Source organism: Lagenorhynchus albirostris, chromosome 13 (assembly GCF_949774975.1).
Source record: "Lagenorhynchus albirostris chromosome 13, mLagAlb1.1, whole genome shotgun sequence".
Taxonomy (NCBI): Eukaryota; Metazoa; Chordata; class Mammalia; order Artiodactyla; family Delphinidae; genus Lagenorhynchus; species Lagenorhynchus albirostris.
Genome location: NC_083107.1, coordinates 72,923,005 through 72,938,059, shown reverse-complemented (window position 1 = coordinate 72,938,059; position 15,055 = coordinate 72,923,005). Strand labels below are relative to the sequence as shown.

Sequence of the window (15,055 nt, the reverse complement as noted above, 5' to 3'; positions counted from 1 at the left end):
GCTGGTTAAAAACCATGATCTTCATGGTGGGTTAGTTATGCCTGGGAAGACAGCAAAACTAGAGCCAAAATAGCTTGGAATCAGAATCTGAGAGAAAGTTAAGAGAATGAGGACATGGGCAAACTGAAAAGTGAGTTAGAAAGTTAGAGAAGATGAGAAGAAAGCTACCATGGGAGACTTTGGAACAAAGGAGATGGCAGCTTGAACGCCTGTGTGTAGGTCAAGATCCTGTGGGGACACTCTTTAAACAGATTCTGACATTTCCAAAATACAGAGCATTAAACTTCCAGCTTGGAGCCAGGCTAGGACACTAATTTAGACCAAAAATTGGGAAAAGTAGTGATGTTCCACTTTTCTCCAATAAGCCTTTTCAGTGCTTGGGACTGAGCGTATTGGAATCTAAGAGTTACGGTAGAGAGTGAATGATTCTGGCAAAGTTGTGTTTCATATTTGGGGACTATAATATAGTGTCAAGATTGTCATCAAAGATGGCTGCCTTTCATCCATGGCAGGGATGGCAGTATGAAAAAGCAACAAAATTGGCAACCCCTGGGTCAATGGGCATAAGCCCTTGCATCTCAAGCTGTATAGCATGGGAATTGTTTCACTGTGCTTTGCTTAGTATAGAGGCTAATATTAACTTGTGCTTGACTCTGGATTGTCTTCACAGAAGTTTTTAGGGATCTTGATATCATCTTCACTGGCTGCCCCACTTTAAGATGAATTAAGATGAACACTCACTGCTTGTGGCTTAATCCCTATAGTATCTACTGAGGACCCCATTATTGCTATTATTTTCCACTAGCAGTACTCAGGTTGGCTATTACTCTGAGTTTCACAGCATCCTACTCTCATAGTCATGAGCGAGTCCCACAGCCTAGCCCATTCCTTCTGGCTACTGAAGTGAAATAGGTCTAAAATCAGACTAAGGAATAGTAAGACCAAGAAAGAAGGCCTGCTGCCATTCTAAGGATTCTACTAGATTGATATGTAAATTAGTCAGAAACACCATGAACTCATGAACCTCACCCCTCCAGGGTCAACTACCAATGAGGCCTGAGTGACATGAAGTCTGAACCTAAAACAGTTCTATCCTGACAGTCAAAATTATTTATGTCCACTGTTTGAATTCCTCATAATAAAGGCTCTATTTATATCCAAGCTAGCCTCCCTATTTTAAAATCTCAACAGCTTCTAATATACTTTACATTTAAGTTAATATTTACATCATAGTTTATACTTATAGTTTATATTTACAACACAGAAAGTTTATCATGTTTTTCTTCTCTTGAGGTAAGATTTCAATTTAACCATGTACACAATAGAGAATGCCATTTAAAATATGTCAACTAGGGGGAGAAAAAACAATTTAAAAGATCAGTACAACTAAGAATCAAAAATAATCTTTGTGTAAAAAACAATTATAAAAATTAAAAGGTAATTGTAATTCTCATAAATACTAAAAAATGTTTAACTTATAAATTCAAAATAATTTTTAGTGACAAACATCTCAGTAGAAAATTGGATAGAATTTCAAACATACCATGTCAATTTCAACAGCAATCTCAAAAGGATTTTTATGGGCTTTGACAGTGTGTTCTAAAATAATCTAAAAGAGAAAATGCATATGAATAATCAAAACTTAAAGAAGAACAATAAATATATCTAAGCCTTTCCAGATGCCAAAACATATCATAATCCATAATAATTATTTTTGAATAGTACTAGTATAGAAGTAGATCAACACAGAAATGGAATAAGAAGTCCAGCAACAGACTCATATGAATATTTTTAAAAATGTATCCCTGAATATATGTTATATAAACACAATCAGAAGAGCAAAGAAAAGCTGGAAAAATCTTAAGAGGGCTTTTACGCTTATCAAAATGGTTAATACGTTTATAGGAAATGCTTACATTTCTCGAGGAATAAAGAGTGAATTAAACACAGGGAGCTCAGCTTGGTGCTCTGTGATGACCTAGATGGGTGGGGTGTATACATATAGCTGATTCACTTCATTGTACAGCATACACTAACACAACATTGTAAAGCAGTTATACTCCAATAAAAAAAATTATGGAATACAATTTTTGCCCAACACGTGAACAACGTAATTGATACTATGAAATGAAATAAATGTCAATTTATCTGACATTAATTTGTTAAGTAAAATAAACATGTCAATTTCATATAAAGAGGAGTGTAAATTGATACAACTTTTCTGGAAATTAACTTGGCAATATATAGCAAAGGATTTAATACACTACACTTTGACCCTATAATTTTGCTCATAGGAAAATATATTAAATAATGATCATAAATACAGATAAAGTATTGTGTATAAAGATTTTTTTTTCCTAAATAAAAGACTCAAAATTTCAATTTTATGAGATTGGTGAGGATATAGGGAATTTAGTCATCTTGTATTAAGATGATTGTATATTAACCAACAGTTTTTCTGGAAATAAATTGGGGCCAAAATATATGAAAGTCTTTAATGTTGTACAAACTCTGTGACTTAGCAATTCCACTTCTAGGAATTTACCCCGAAATTATAATAGCAAAAAATTATTTTAAATAAGTATGAATCGTGATTCCAATTTTAACTTTATATAGGGGTCAGTACACTTTTGTTTTAAAATGCCAGGGACTAAAGACCTCAGGCTTTATAGGCCATACAGTCTTTTTTTTTTAACATCTTTATTGGAGTATAATTGCTTTATGATGGTGTGTTAGTTTCTGCTATATAACAAAGTGAATCAGCTATATGTATACATATGTTCCCATATCTCCTCCCTCTTTGTCTCCCTCCCACCCTTCCTATCCCACCCCTCTAGGTGGACACAAAGCACCAAGCTGATCTCCCTGTGCTGTGTCTGCTTCCCACTAGCTATCTATTTTACGTTTGATAGTGTATATATGTCCATGCCACTCTCTCACTTCGACCCAGCTTACCCTTCCCCCTCCCCATGTCCTCAAGTCCATTCTCTATGTCTGCGTCTTTATTCCTGTCCTGCCCCTAGATTCTTCAGAACCATTTTTTTTTAATTCCATATATATGTGTTAGCATACAGTATTTATCTCTTTCTGACTTACTTCACTAGTACGACAGATTCTAGGTCCATCCACCTCACTACAAATAACTCAGTTTCGTTTCTTTTAGTGGCTGAGTAATATTCCATTGTACATATGTGCCACATCTTCTTCATCCATTCATCTGTCGATGGACGCTTAGGTGGCTTCCATGTCCTGGCTATTGTAAATAGAGATGTAATGAACATTGTGGTACATGACTCTTTTTGAATTATGGTTTTCTCAGGGTATATGCCCAGTAGTGGGATTGCTGGGTCATATGGTAGTTCTATTTTTAGTTTTTTAAGGAACTTCCATACTGTTCTCCATAGTGGCTGTATCAATTTACATTCCCACCAACAGTGCAAGAGGGTTCCCTTTTCTCCACACCCTCTCCAGCATTTATTGTTTCTAGATTTTTTGATGATGCCATTCTGACCAGTGTGGGGACTACAATCCTCATCGTAGTTTTGATTTGCATTTCTCTAATGATTAGTGATGTTGAGCATCCTTTCATGTGTTTCTTGGCTATCTGTATATCTTCTTTGGAAAAATGTCTATTTAGGTCTTCTGCCCATTTTTTGATTGTTTTTTTTGTTTTTTTGATAATGAGCTGCATGAGCTGCTTATATATTTTTGAGATTAATCCTTTGTCCGTTGCTTCATTTGGAAATATTTTCTCCCATTCTGAGGGTTGTCTTTTCGTCTTGTTTATGGTTTATTTTGCTGTGCAAAACGTTTTAAGTTTCATTAGGTCCATTTTTGTTTATTTTTGTTTTTACTTCCATTTCTCTAGGAGGTGGGTCAAAAAGGATCTTGCTGTAATTTATGTCAAAGAGTGTTCTTCTTATGTTTTCCTCTAAGAGTTTTAAAGGGTCTGGCCTTACACTTAGGTCTTTTATCCATTTGGGGTTTATTTTTATATATGGTGTTAGGGAGTGTTCTACTTTCATGCTTTTACATGTAGCTGTCCAGTTTTCCCAGCACCACTTATTGCAGAGGCTGTCTTTTCTCATTGTATATTCTTGCCTCCTTTATGAAAGATAAGGAGACCATATGTAGGTTTATCTCTGGGTTTTCTATCCTGTTCCACTGATCTATATTTCTGTTTTTGTGCCAGTATCATACTGTCTTGATTACTGTAGCTTTGTAGTATAGTCTAAAGTCAGGGAGCCTGATTCTTTCAACTCTGTTTTTCATTCTCATGATTGCTTTGGCTATTCGGGGTCTTTTGTGCTTCCATACAAATTGTGAAATTTTTTGTTCTAGTTCTGTGAAAAATGCCATTGACAGTTTGAGAGGGATTGCATTGAATCTGTAGATTGCTTTGGGTATTATAGTCATTTTCACAATGTTGATTCTTCCAATCCAAGAACATGGTACATCTCTCCATCTGTTGGTATCATCTTTATTTCTTTTATTTTTTTAATTTTTATTTATTTATTTTCTTTTATTTTCTTTTATTTTATTTGGCTGTGTTGGGTCTTCATTGCGGTGTTCAGGCCCTCTCCAGTTGTGGCGAGCGGGGCCTACCCTTCGCCATGGTGCATGGGCCCTTCACCACCGTGCTCCCCCCCCCCCCCATTGCAGAGCATGTGCTCTAGGTGCACAGGCTTCAGTAGTTGTGCCACGTGGGCTCAGTAGTTGTGGCTTGCGGGCTCCAGAGCTCAGGCTCAGTAGTTGTGGCGCATGGGCTTAGCTGCTCTGTGGCATGTGGGATCTTCCCAAACCAGGGCTCAAATATGTGTCCCCTGCATTGGCAGGTGGACTCCTAAGCACTGCGCCATCAGGGAAGCCCTATCGTCTTTAATTTCTTTCATCAGTGTCTTACAGTTTTCTGCATACAGTCTTTTGTCTCTCTAGGTAGGTTTATTCCTAAGTATTTTATTCTTCTTGTTGCAATGGTAAATGGGAGTGTTTCCTTAATTCCTCCTTCTGATTTTTCATCATTAGTGTATAGGAATGCAAGAGATTTCTGTGCATTAATTTTGTATCCTGCTACTTTACCAAATTCATTGATTAGCTCTAATAGTTTTCTGGTAGCATCTTTAGGATTCTCTATGTATAGTATCTTGTCATCTGCAAACAGTGACAGTTTTACCTCTTCTTTTTCAATTTGGATTCCTTTTATTTCTTTTTCTTCTCTGATTGCTATGGCTAAAACTTCCAAAACTATGTTGAATAATAGTGGTGAGAGTGGGGCAACTTTGCCTTGTTCCCATCTCTCGTATCTGCGCTGATAGCCACAGCTTGTGCCCATCTCTGGAGCTTGTTTAGGTGATGCTCTGAATCCCCTCTCCTCTCGCACCCCAAAAGAAGGGTCTCTTGCCTGTTGGGCAGTTCCAGACTTTTTCCCAGACTCCTTCCCAGCCACCTGAGGCACACTAGCCCCCTTCAGGATGTGTTCACGCAGCCAACCGCAGTCCTCTCCCTGGGATCTGACCTCCGAAGCGAAGCCGGAGCCTCAGCTTCCAGCCCTCACCTGCCCCGGTGGGTAAGCAGATAAGCCCCTCATGCTGGTGAGTGCCAGTTGGCACCAATCCTCTGTGTGGGAATCTCTCTGCTTTGCCCTCTGCACCCCTGTTGCTGCTTTCTCCTCCGTGGCTCCAAAGCTTCCCCTCCACCCATCCCGTCTCCGGCAGTGAAGGGGCTTCCTAGTGTGTGGTAACTTTTCCTCCTTCACAGCTCCATCCTAGAGGTACAGGTCCTGTCCCTATTCTTTTGTCTCTGTTTTTTCTTTTGCCCCACCCAGGTACCTGGGGAGTTTCTTGCCTTTTGGGAAGTCTGAGGTCTTCTGCCAGTGTTCAGTATGTATTCTGTAGGAGTTGTTCCACATGTAGATGTATTTTTGATGTATTTGTGGGGAGGAGGGTGATCTCCACATTTTACTGTTCCGCCATCTTGAAGGTCCCCCGGCCATATAGTCTTTGCTGCAACTGTTTTAGCTCAAAAACAGTTACAGACATTATGTAAATATATGGACATGACTGTGTTCCAATAAAACTTTATTTTAAAAAACAGCCTGTGATGGACCATTCATGGCTCTATTTAATTACAAATGTAATCTGTGTAAAACACATGTTTTTTATTTGCCTGTGCATGATCTAGTCTCCCTAATAAGCCTCTACTGAGTATATTCAATATGTTTTAATATTTAGCCTAATATAGTAATTTAAAAATTATTTTAGGTAATATTTAGCATTTGAGGAAAATAAAAAAGGTTCATCTTTCTTTGCCTATTCCATACTCCTGCTCTACTTGAAAATGCATTTAGGAAAATGGTTTACATAGCCTCTTGCCTACATGGTGAAAGAATCCTCAGACCAAAATGCCCTTTTCCAGATCCACTGTGAGGTTGGCTTCAGAGGCATTTATTGGGGTGTGTTTGGACTGCTTGCTGCATTACACACCACCCCAAAACACAGTGACTTAGAACAAACATTGAAAGTTAACTTTCACAGTTCTGTGGATGGATTGGGCTCAGCTGGGTGGTTCTATCTTCAGATCTCAGGGTTGCAGCTATAGTGTTGGAATCATCTAAAGACTGATCTGGGCTGGATATTCAAGATGGCTGATGGCTGATGCTATCCATGGATGAGAGTTCACTTTATGTTATCAGGTGGAGAGCCCACACTTGACCTCTCCATGTGCCTTGGGCTTCTCATGCCTGATGTTCCCAGAGAACTTCATGGAAGCCTTTAGGCTTTTAATGATTTAGCCTCAGAAATCCCAAACATTACTTTTACCACATTCTATTGGTGAAGGAGGTCCCAAAAGAAATTCAGATTCAAAGGGAAAAGTCATAGACCCTACTTATTGATAGAGGAATGTCATGCACATACAGGATAAAGAAATACATTGTGGCCACTTTGAACACAAGCTACCACATTATCCACTGCATTCTGCTGGCCTCTACTGATACATTTAGCTGATAATACACAAATCAATTGCTCTCATTTCAATGAAAGGCTAATGAATCTCTCTTGGCTAACCCAATGGCCACACAGCTCTCATTCAGGTTCTGACTATTTCTGATTCTATGTCATTTCCTCCCTCAGGCAACCTACCGTAGTAGTTCATTTCCAGCTTATGTTGTAAGGTCACCTTAACTCTGTCACACAGTGTCCAGGCCACTTAAGAATTAAGAGAAGCTTAGGAAAACAAACTAGAATCCTCACTTTTGGACACAAAACATCATCCATTAATTATGCAGGCCCCCCTTCATGTTTATACATGACCAAATGTAGAATAGTTGTGTTCTGAGCCCCCATTTTAAAAAATTAATATGACACATTTTGATCCCTTTAGGTTTAAGTTTGATAAAGAAATATTGGGACACCCATCTAATCAGGCACTTCTTCTGTGGCCTTTTTATTGTTCCACAATAATTGAAGACAAGACAGATAGGGTTCTCTTTTACTTTCTTTATGTCATGTTCTCCTTCCTGAATCCATCCTTGTGGTTAAGCATTGGTGAGGGTAAATATATCATCTTGAACTAAGTGAGGGGTTATATATGATTTCATAAGTCAAGCTTATTTCACAACATACCAAAGGAATTTCAAGCATTTTCCTTCTCCATTAAACACTGCTTACAAGCCAATTATCATGCTAAAATACCTTTACTTTCTTGCTCTGGGAGTATATATACCTCTTGCTCAGATTCTGAAGTGGAATGCTGAGACTAGATTAGAGGAGCAGATTAAAAAAAAAATAACTGTAAGTAAGTAAATATCTACCACAAAGGAATGATTAAGTAAATAATGGTTCAGCCACCTGATGGAACATTTACAATTTTTTAAATGCTATTTACTTAAAGAGAAGAAAAAGGATGAAGGATGTTAATAATTCAGTGTGGAGTTGAAGAGTCTATATTTGCAATGGAGTAACACTGGCTTTTTAAAAAATAATATTTATTTTGTTTCCACTTGTACCTTCTCCATTTATGCATCTCTTTGTACTAATTAGAAATGATTCCTAATGCTCAGTCTTTGTTCTTTTCCAGTCATTGTACTCACTTGCATGACAATGATACCACATTTATGAAAAAGTTTTCAGGACCCAGTCTGTACTCTGGCTGCTCTTTCGTGCTTCAAATCTTTGTAACTATGTGCCTGAAATTCCTTTTGAAAAATCCCATCTCTTTGACCAACTTGAGCCAAACTAGAGCTATCATCTTTCCATCAAGACTGACATCTCTTTGTTCTTTTCCTGTTTCTCTCAATAATAATCTATTTTCCCCATTTCACAGAATGTATGGTTTGTAATAGTTTTTGACTCATCCTCTCTCGCTCTTATCTCCAATATCTGTATCTGTCTCACAGACACTGTCACCTACCCAAAGCCACCCCCTTGCCTTATTTTTGACAATAGAAATGATTTTTTTTCTTTTTCAACATCAGAGGTCACCTTCTCAGGTCTCAATCTTGATAAGTATAAACTAATTTCAGTAATTTCATTTTCCTTGTTATAATTGGTTATGACTGGGCATGTGATACAATTCTGGAAGTGAGCTCTGAGGGGATATTTGCTGAGGAGTGTCTTAGGAAAGTTTTCTTCATTCTTAAAAAGTGACACAAATAAGGGAAACTGTTTCCTTTTTGTGGAGAAGGAGACTCTTTAGACATTATTGTATGAGAATGTGATACTTATAGCCATGATAGCTCTCTTGAGAACATAAGGGGTTAAGCCTGAGGACAAAAGTCACCTTTTCTGAGAATGATGAAGGGGAAAAATGGAAATAATCTGAGCCCTGAGTGAGCTACTGAATTAAACAAACCTCTGGCCTTTTGCACAATTTTGACTTTTTTTTTTCTATTAATTTAGTAACAGACCTTTTAATTATGTAGACAATTCCAATGTTGTGGGAAGACAATTAATATTCATTACAGGGCTTCCCTGGTGGCGCAGTGGTTGGGAGTCCGCCTGCCGAAGCAGGGGACATGGGTTCGTGCCCCGGTCCGGGAAGATCCCACATGCCGCGGAGTGGCTGGGCCCGTGAGCCATGGCCGCTGAGCCTGCGCGTCCGGAGCCTGTGCTCCGCAATGGGAGAGGCCACAGCGGTGAGAGGCCCGCGTACCGCAAAATAATAATAATAATAATAATAATAATAATAATAATAATAATAATCATTACAGTGTAGTTCAAGCTTTAGCTCTGCTACTTAAAAGTTGTGTGATGTTAGGGAAACTGCTTAGTTTCTATAGGCTTCTGCATCTTTGAATTAGGGACTGTATTACCCAAAAGTTTAGTTGTTCTAAATACAGGATAAAATGCATACAAAATAACTTCGGTAGGTAAAACATTATATCAGTATAAAATTAATATTTTATCTCTTTAGTTCGATGATTTATTGATTGCTTGAGTCACTGTTTCACTGCCACCACTCTTATATAGGACTTTAATCTATCCTATTTTAAGACAGAGGTCTAAATGTTAGCTCTTCCTCCATTTTTTTCTGGTCTCTAAGTCACCTAGTCAACAGGTTAATATTTATAATAATTTTCTTTTGTTGAGAAATGTGGTAAGTAAAAATAAAGATATAGAGAATTGGAACCAATGACTGGACTTGATTTAATTGGTAAATGTTCAACTCTATGTCTTATAAACAAAATTGCCTTTGAAATATTTATAAATAACACTGATCATATTCTACTCAATAAAGAATACTTAAATAAACTTAAAACAGTACCTTACACATAATGAAATACTAATAGTAATTATTTACTATCAGATAGCCCAGTAACAGATCACTGGGGTGGGGGGGGAAGCTCTGCTAAATAATGGTTTCATAAGGGAAAAAAAAAAAAAAAAACCCTGATAAAAGTCTGTTTATCAATAAGCACTGTGAAAAACTTCTACAAAAACGTATGAGATAAAAACAAAGGTGTAACTAGGAGAAATCTTATAGATTTACATACTTTTATTTTTAAAGCTTATAAAATATTTAAGCTTAAGTAAGGTTATAAAAGAGCAACACAGTAAATCTTATAACACTAGAAGAAATGAGTTTAAGAAAAATAGAAACATGATTAATACAATTAGAAAAAGAAGTCATAGTAGAATTGATTTAGTCAATAACTAAAATTTTTAAAACACCCATACAACAGAACAAATTCTAGCAAGCATCATCCGTGAAATGAGAGAGAGAATATACTGTTCCTGGCACTATAAATGAGAAAGAAGCTATAACCTTAGCTACAGAAACATATAGCCCAAGATTGAAAACACTAGGAGTCCTGCACTTCGTTCTAATGTAGAAAATTGCAAGAAACTATAGAGCTCACTCCAAACATCAAAACAAGCTTGAGAAGCTATAATATCATAGTTTTTGAAAAACCCTCAAGGGCTAAGGACTCAAAGAAACTGAAATGGACTAAACAACAGAAAGTGAATTTCTTCGTATAAGCAAGTTGAGACCATTTCTCTCATGCTTGCCATTACGGAAGGAGGAGGAATCTGCTAAGAAGGGGTAAACCAGAAGAACATCCATGAGGCTTTGAACTAACTATCTAAGAGCCGACAAGGGTTGACAGTGTAGAATCCCAAAAAGGCAAACCACTGAGCAGGTGTCTGTCACATTGCCAGCAAATTTCTACATGCCTTCATGGAGCAATTGAGGAGTATGCCAAAGGTAGAAGAGTGGTGCTGAAAGATCCTCCTTCCCTAGAGTGATGGGACTGACGGGCAGCTAAGAGAAGCCTGTTATGAACCTTCTAAGTTTCCAGACTGAGGGTGGAGCAGAAGGGCTGCAGGTGCAGCCCCCAAACTCCAGGCCTCTAAGAAAAATGGGGGGTGGGCATGGGCAGGGAAGCTGAGAGACAAACCTGAGAGTAGATAGAGCCTGAGTGGCACAGGCACGATGGAGCCTCCTGTGTGGTGATTACATGGGCTGGTATGTAAGTAGAATCTCAAAAGCAGTACACTTAAGGGGTAGGCACCTCACTGCATATTAAATTATTCCTTAATTTAAAACAATGCTTCAGAAAGAGGATTTTGGTTGCGGTATGTTATACAGAATGAAGGGGAAGAATGTTAGAACTCCCCAGAAAACCTATGTTTTAGCTTCTTACAATCAAACATATCTTTCCACAAAGATTTTGATATATGATTGTTATATTATTGTTTGTCAGCAACACTGAAAAGTAACTGAATATAAGACAATCTGTGATTCATTGCATAAACTTCAGCACAATATTTTTTTTGGTGCCAAACTATGTAGTCATTACACTTGATGTTATAGATGTATATTTAAATAGAGAAAATTTTCTGCTGTTATTGAATTTAAAAATAGATTACAAATCAAGATGTATAATATCTTGAAAAATGCATGTCAAAAACAACCACCAACACAGATGAAAGGATCTAACCTAAACACCTAATAGCAATTATTACCTGTTTCTTTCCTACTGTGTGTTTGATTTGTTTCTGCAATAAGTCTGTATCATTTGTATAATTAAAAACAGGTTATTTTCTAATAAAACAAAAAAAAGCATAAGTAAGATGAAGATCTCAAGGAAAAGAGCTGATTCATATTAGCACATAAATTAATGAAGTTCTATGACATTACTCAATCTATTAATATTATATGTTAATAGTATAATTCATGTTAATTGTATGAATAAAATTATGATTATAATGACACTACTGGCTGAAAGTAACTTGATAAACTTAAGACAAGTGGCTAATTATCTGAGGAAAAACAAAAAACAATCTACCTACTTCAGATCATTCATTGAAAAAAATCACAGCTAATTTTTTTTTTTAATTAAAGCCATAAAGACCAATACAAAATAAGAGGAAAAATTATATAATATTGAAGGTAGGGAAAGCTTTTCTAAGGATCAAACTAAATGCTGATTTAAAAAAAAAAAAAACTATTGATATATTTGACTGTGTAAATTTTAAAGCTCACTTACATCTAAAAAGTATAAAATTAGATCTCTAGGGAAAATATTTTCAATAATATAATAAAAGGAGTGATAACTGTACTCTACAAAACATTATTGCATATAAATTAAGCAATGGGATCATTTAATTCACAAAAGAAATGTAAATCAGTGTTAAATGTATGAAAATAGTTAACTTTTTTGATTAGCAATCAAAAATTCAAATTAAAACCATGTTGAGTTATATTGAGATTATGAAACTGTCAAAGATAAAGAAAAGATAATAATAACTTCTGGTAAGAGTGTAGGGATATTGATTGTCTCAGTCTCTGATGGTGCAATGCAAACTGGGAAAATTCTTTCTGGAGAGTGATTTACAACAGCATATGTCAAAATCCTTAAAAATGCATACCCTTTGATCCAGTCATTTCACTGCTAAGCACTAATTTTTCCTGGGGGTGTGTCTGCAAAGATAAAAATTCACACAGCTTTGTTTATCATAGCATTTTTCAAAAATGGAAAACAAACTGTTTACCAAAAAGAGAACTGAGTATATGTCTTTTGATATATTCCTACCAAACAATAATATGAAACTATTAAAAGTTATTTTGTTGTAAAAACTTTACTGTATTTTAAAGATATATGACAAACAAGCTATTAAGAAAACAGAAATCATAGCATAGCAATTCAGCAGACTCTGGAGTCCCAATGTCCAGATTTGGTTTCCCTACTCTGCCTTCAATTACGTGTGTGTTGTTGGGGGAAGTTATTTAACTTTTCTAATTCTCAGTTTATGCATCTGAAAAACAGAGGTGATAGTAGCAATCTCATCAGATTATTCTGAGGTTTAAATTAGTTCATAAATATAAAGGAACAGTGCCTAGCATAAACTAAGTGCTAAAAAAAAGCTAGCTGTTATCAATAAGTACTGCAGATTTAATTTAAAACATTACTTTTATCATAATGCTTTTCCATATCAAGGACACAGAATGGCTTTTAAATGTGTAGAGATCAAGTCTAAGCATTTCCACTTAGCAGAAAACCTGCCTTATTGTAAAAAGCAAGCAGAAAATTCCTGTGTATGGACACATCCAGAGGCCCCGCCTCCTTTGTGGCACTTCTCCTGGGTGCTCTTGCTAGATTAGACGTGGCTCCTCTACTGCCTTCTCATCCATCTCGGATCTTTGCTCCAATGCAGAGTATTCTACCACTAGAGTACCACGGCCCTTCCTCTATTCATCTAAAATATACCAGGCCTTCTCGCTTCCTTTCACCAGCATCCTGCATAAATCTTTCTCTCCCCTCTCCAGCCCATGGAAGTTATCAGAAAAAAAAATTCTGACATGTCAATCCTATATCAAATTTTCTGGCCCTTAACACATATACTTCCCTAGACTTCGCTAAAAACTCCCCAAGTGTGAGCTCAGTGTCCTTTCTCTCCTGAAGCCCATCAGTGCCCCAAAGAAATACTCTATATACAAATCTAGCCATGCAATTTACAATATAATTTTAAGGCACACCAATACTGTTGACCTCTGTGGTCCAATCTGCAGGAGTATTAATTTCTCATGAAGTCATCTCCAAATGCTTCCAGACTGATTTTAATAGGGATGAAGAGGCCAGCCTCGCACAATAGCAGGAATTGACCAGGAAATTTATGAGATAAGATGCCTTCCTGAGATTTATGTCACGCATTTCCTGTGTCTACAGAACCCACAGATGTCCTCATATATTTCAGAACTGCGCTTTCACGCTCATGTCAAAGCTAAGGTGGAGAACATTTCAGAAAGAAACGTGTGCAGTGTGCATTCGTTCCTAAGTCCTCTGGAGGTTTAGAAAGTCAAGAATAGTCTCAGTTTAATCAGAACAAGTTTTCTCACCTCTCCCTCAAATAAGTTGGTGTACTTGGGTGGTTGCAGGGATCCCAGGGACTTCAGAGTGTAGCAAAATCTGATCAACTCTCCAAAAAGAGTCCCTCAGAACCTCTCAGACTAACGGCAAATAACTTCCCATTTATTCGAACCAGGCGACAATATCAAATCACATTATGTTCATGTAGGAAGTACTTGAAAGGCAACTCTTTAGTTCTGAATTTGGAAGTTGGTCAGAAGTCTAATATTTTCAAAAGCTATATCATTTTGAGAAAGTGAAGAAAATTGCATTTTTCTATCTTTCAAAAATATCTGACAGTATCTTTTATTGTATTTTTAAGGCACCTCCGTCGCTGCTATGATGTTGAAGGAACAAATCAAGGACATAAGGCTGAGAGATACAATGTGGCCGATTTCAAACAGAAATGCTGCTGAGTACTTCATCACCTGTTTTGTTGTGGTTCAAGTAAGGGCTGAAATAATAGTAGAAAAACGCGTAAACGAGTAAATACAACTGAGAAAAGAAAGGTGGCGACGTAAAGCAGTATATTTACATATGAAGATTGGTCAGGGATGCACTCATCTATTCATCCAGCCATTCACCTACTCACCCTTCCATCCATCCGTTAATTCTTTTTTTTTTTCAAAAATGTTTTCTTGGGACTTCCCTGTTGGCGCAGTGGTTAGGAGTCCGCCTGCCGATGCAGGGGATGCGGCTTCAAACGCTTGTCTGGGAAGATCCCACATGCTGCAGAGCAACTAAGCCCGTGCACCACAACTACTGAGCCTGTGTTCTAGAGCCCATGAGCCACAACTACTGAGCCTGCGTGCTGCAACCACCGAAGCCCGCGCGCCTAGAGCCCATGCTCCACAACAAGAGAAGCCACTGCAATGAGAAGCCTGCGCACCGCAACAAAGAGTAGCCCTCGCTCACCACAACTAGAGAAAAGCCCATGGGCAGCAATGAGACCCAACGCAGCCAAAAATAAATAATAAAATAAATTAATTAAACAACAGTGTTTTCTTGAGGAGCTCTTGTGCCAAGTTCTGTTCTAGGTGCTGAGGAAGTATCATGAACAAAGCCAACATGGTCTCTGACCTTGTGGAGCTTACAGCCTAGCAAAGGAAGGGTGTATTTTATGCTCTCATTAATTCCTTAGAAATTAATGAGGAAGCACCAAATGTCATTAAAATGTGAATGACTTTGCAGAAAAGGCAAAATTGT

At 37.3% G+C, this 15,055-nt stretch overlaps 1 long non-coding RNA gene across 1 annotated transcript in view; it reads left to right on the top strand.

Annotated features, from left to right (window-relative positions):
- The window catches only part of LOC132531403 (uncharacterized), a 145,539-nt gene extending 130,695 nt beyond the window's left edge, over nt 1–14,844 (top strand). The window contains exon 3 of the long non-coding RNA XR_009544088.1: nt 14,172–14,844. This is a non-coding gene — a long non-coding RNA (uncharacterized LOC132531403). The remainder of the gene's footprint in view (nt 1–14,171) is intronic.
- Nucleotides 14,845–15,055: the final 211 nt, after the last annotated feature.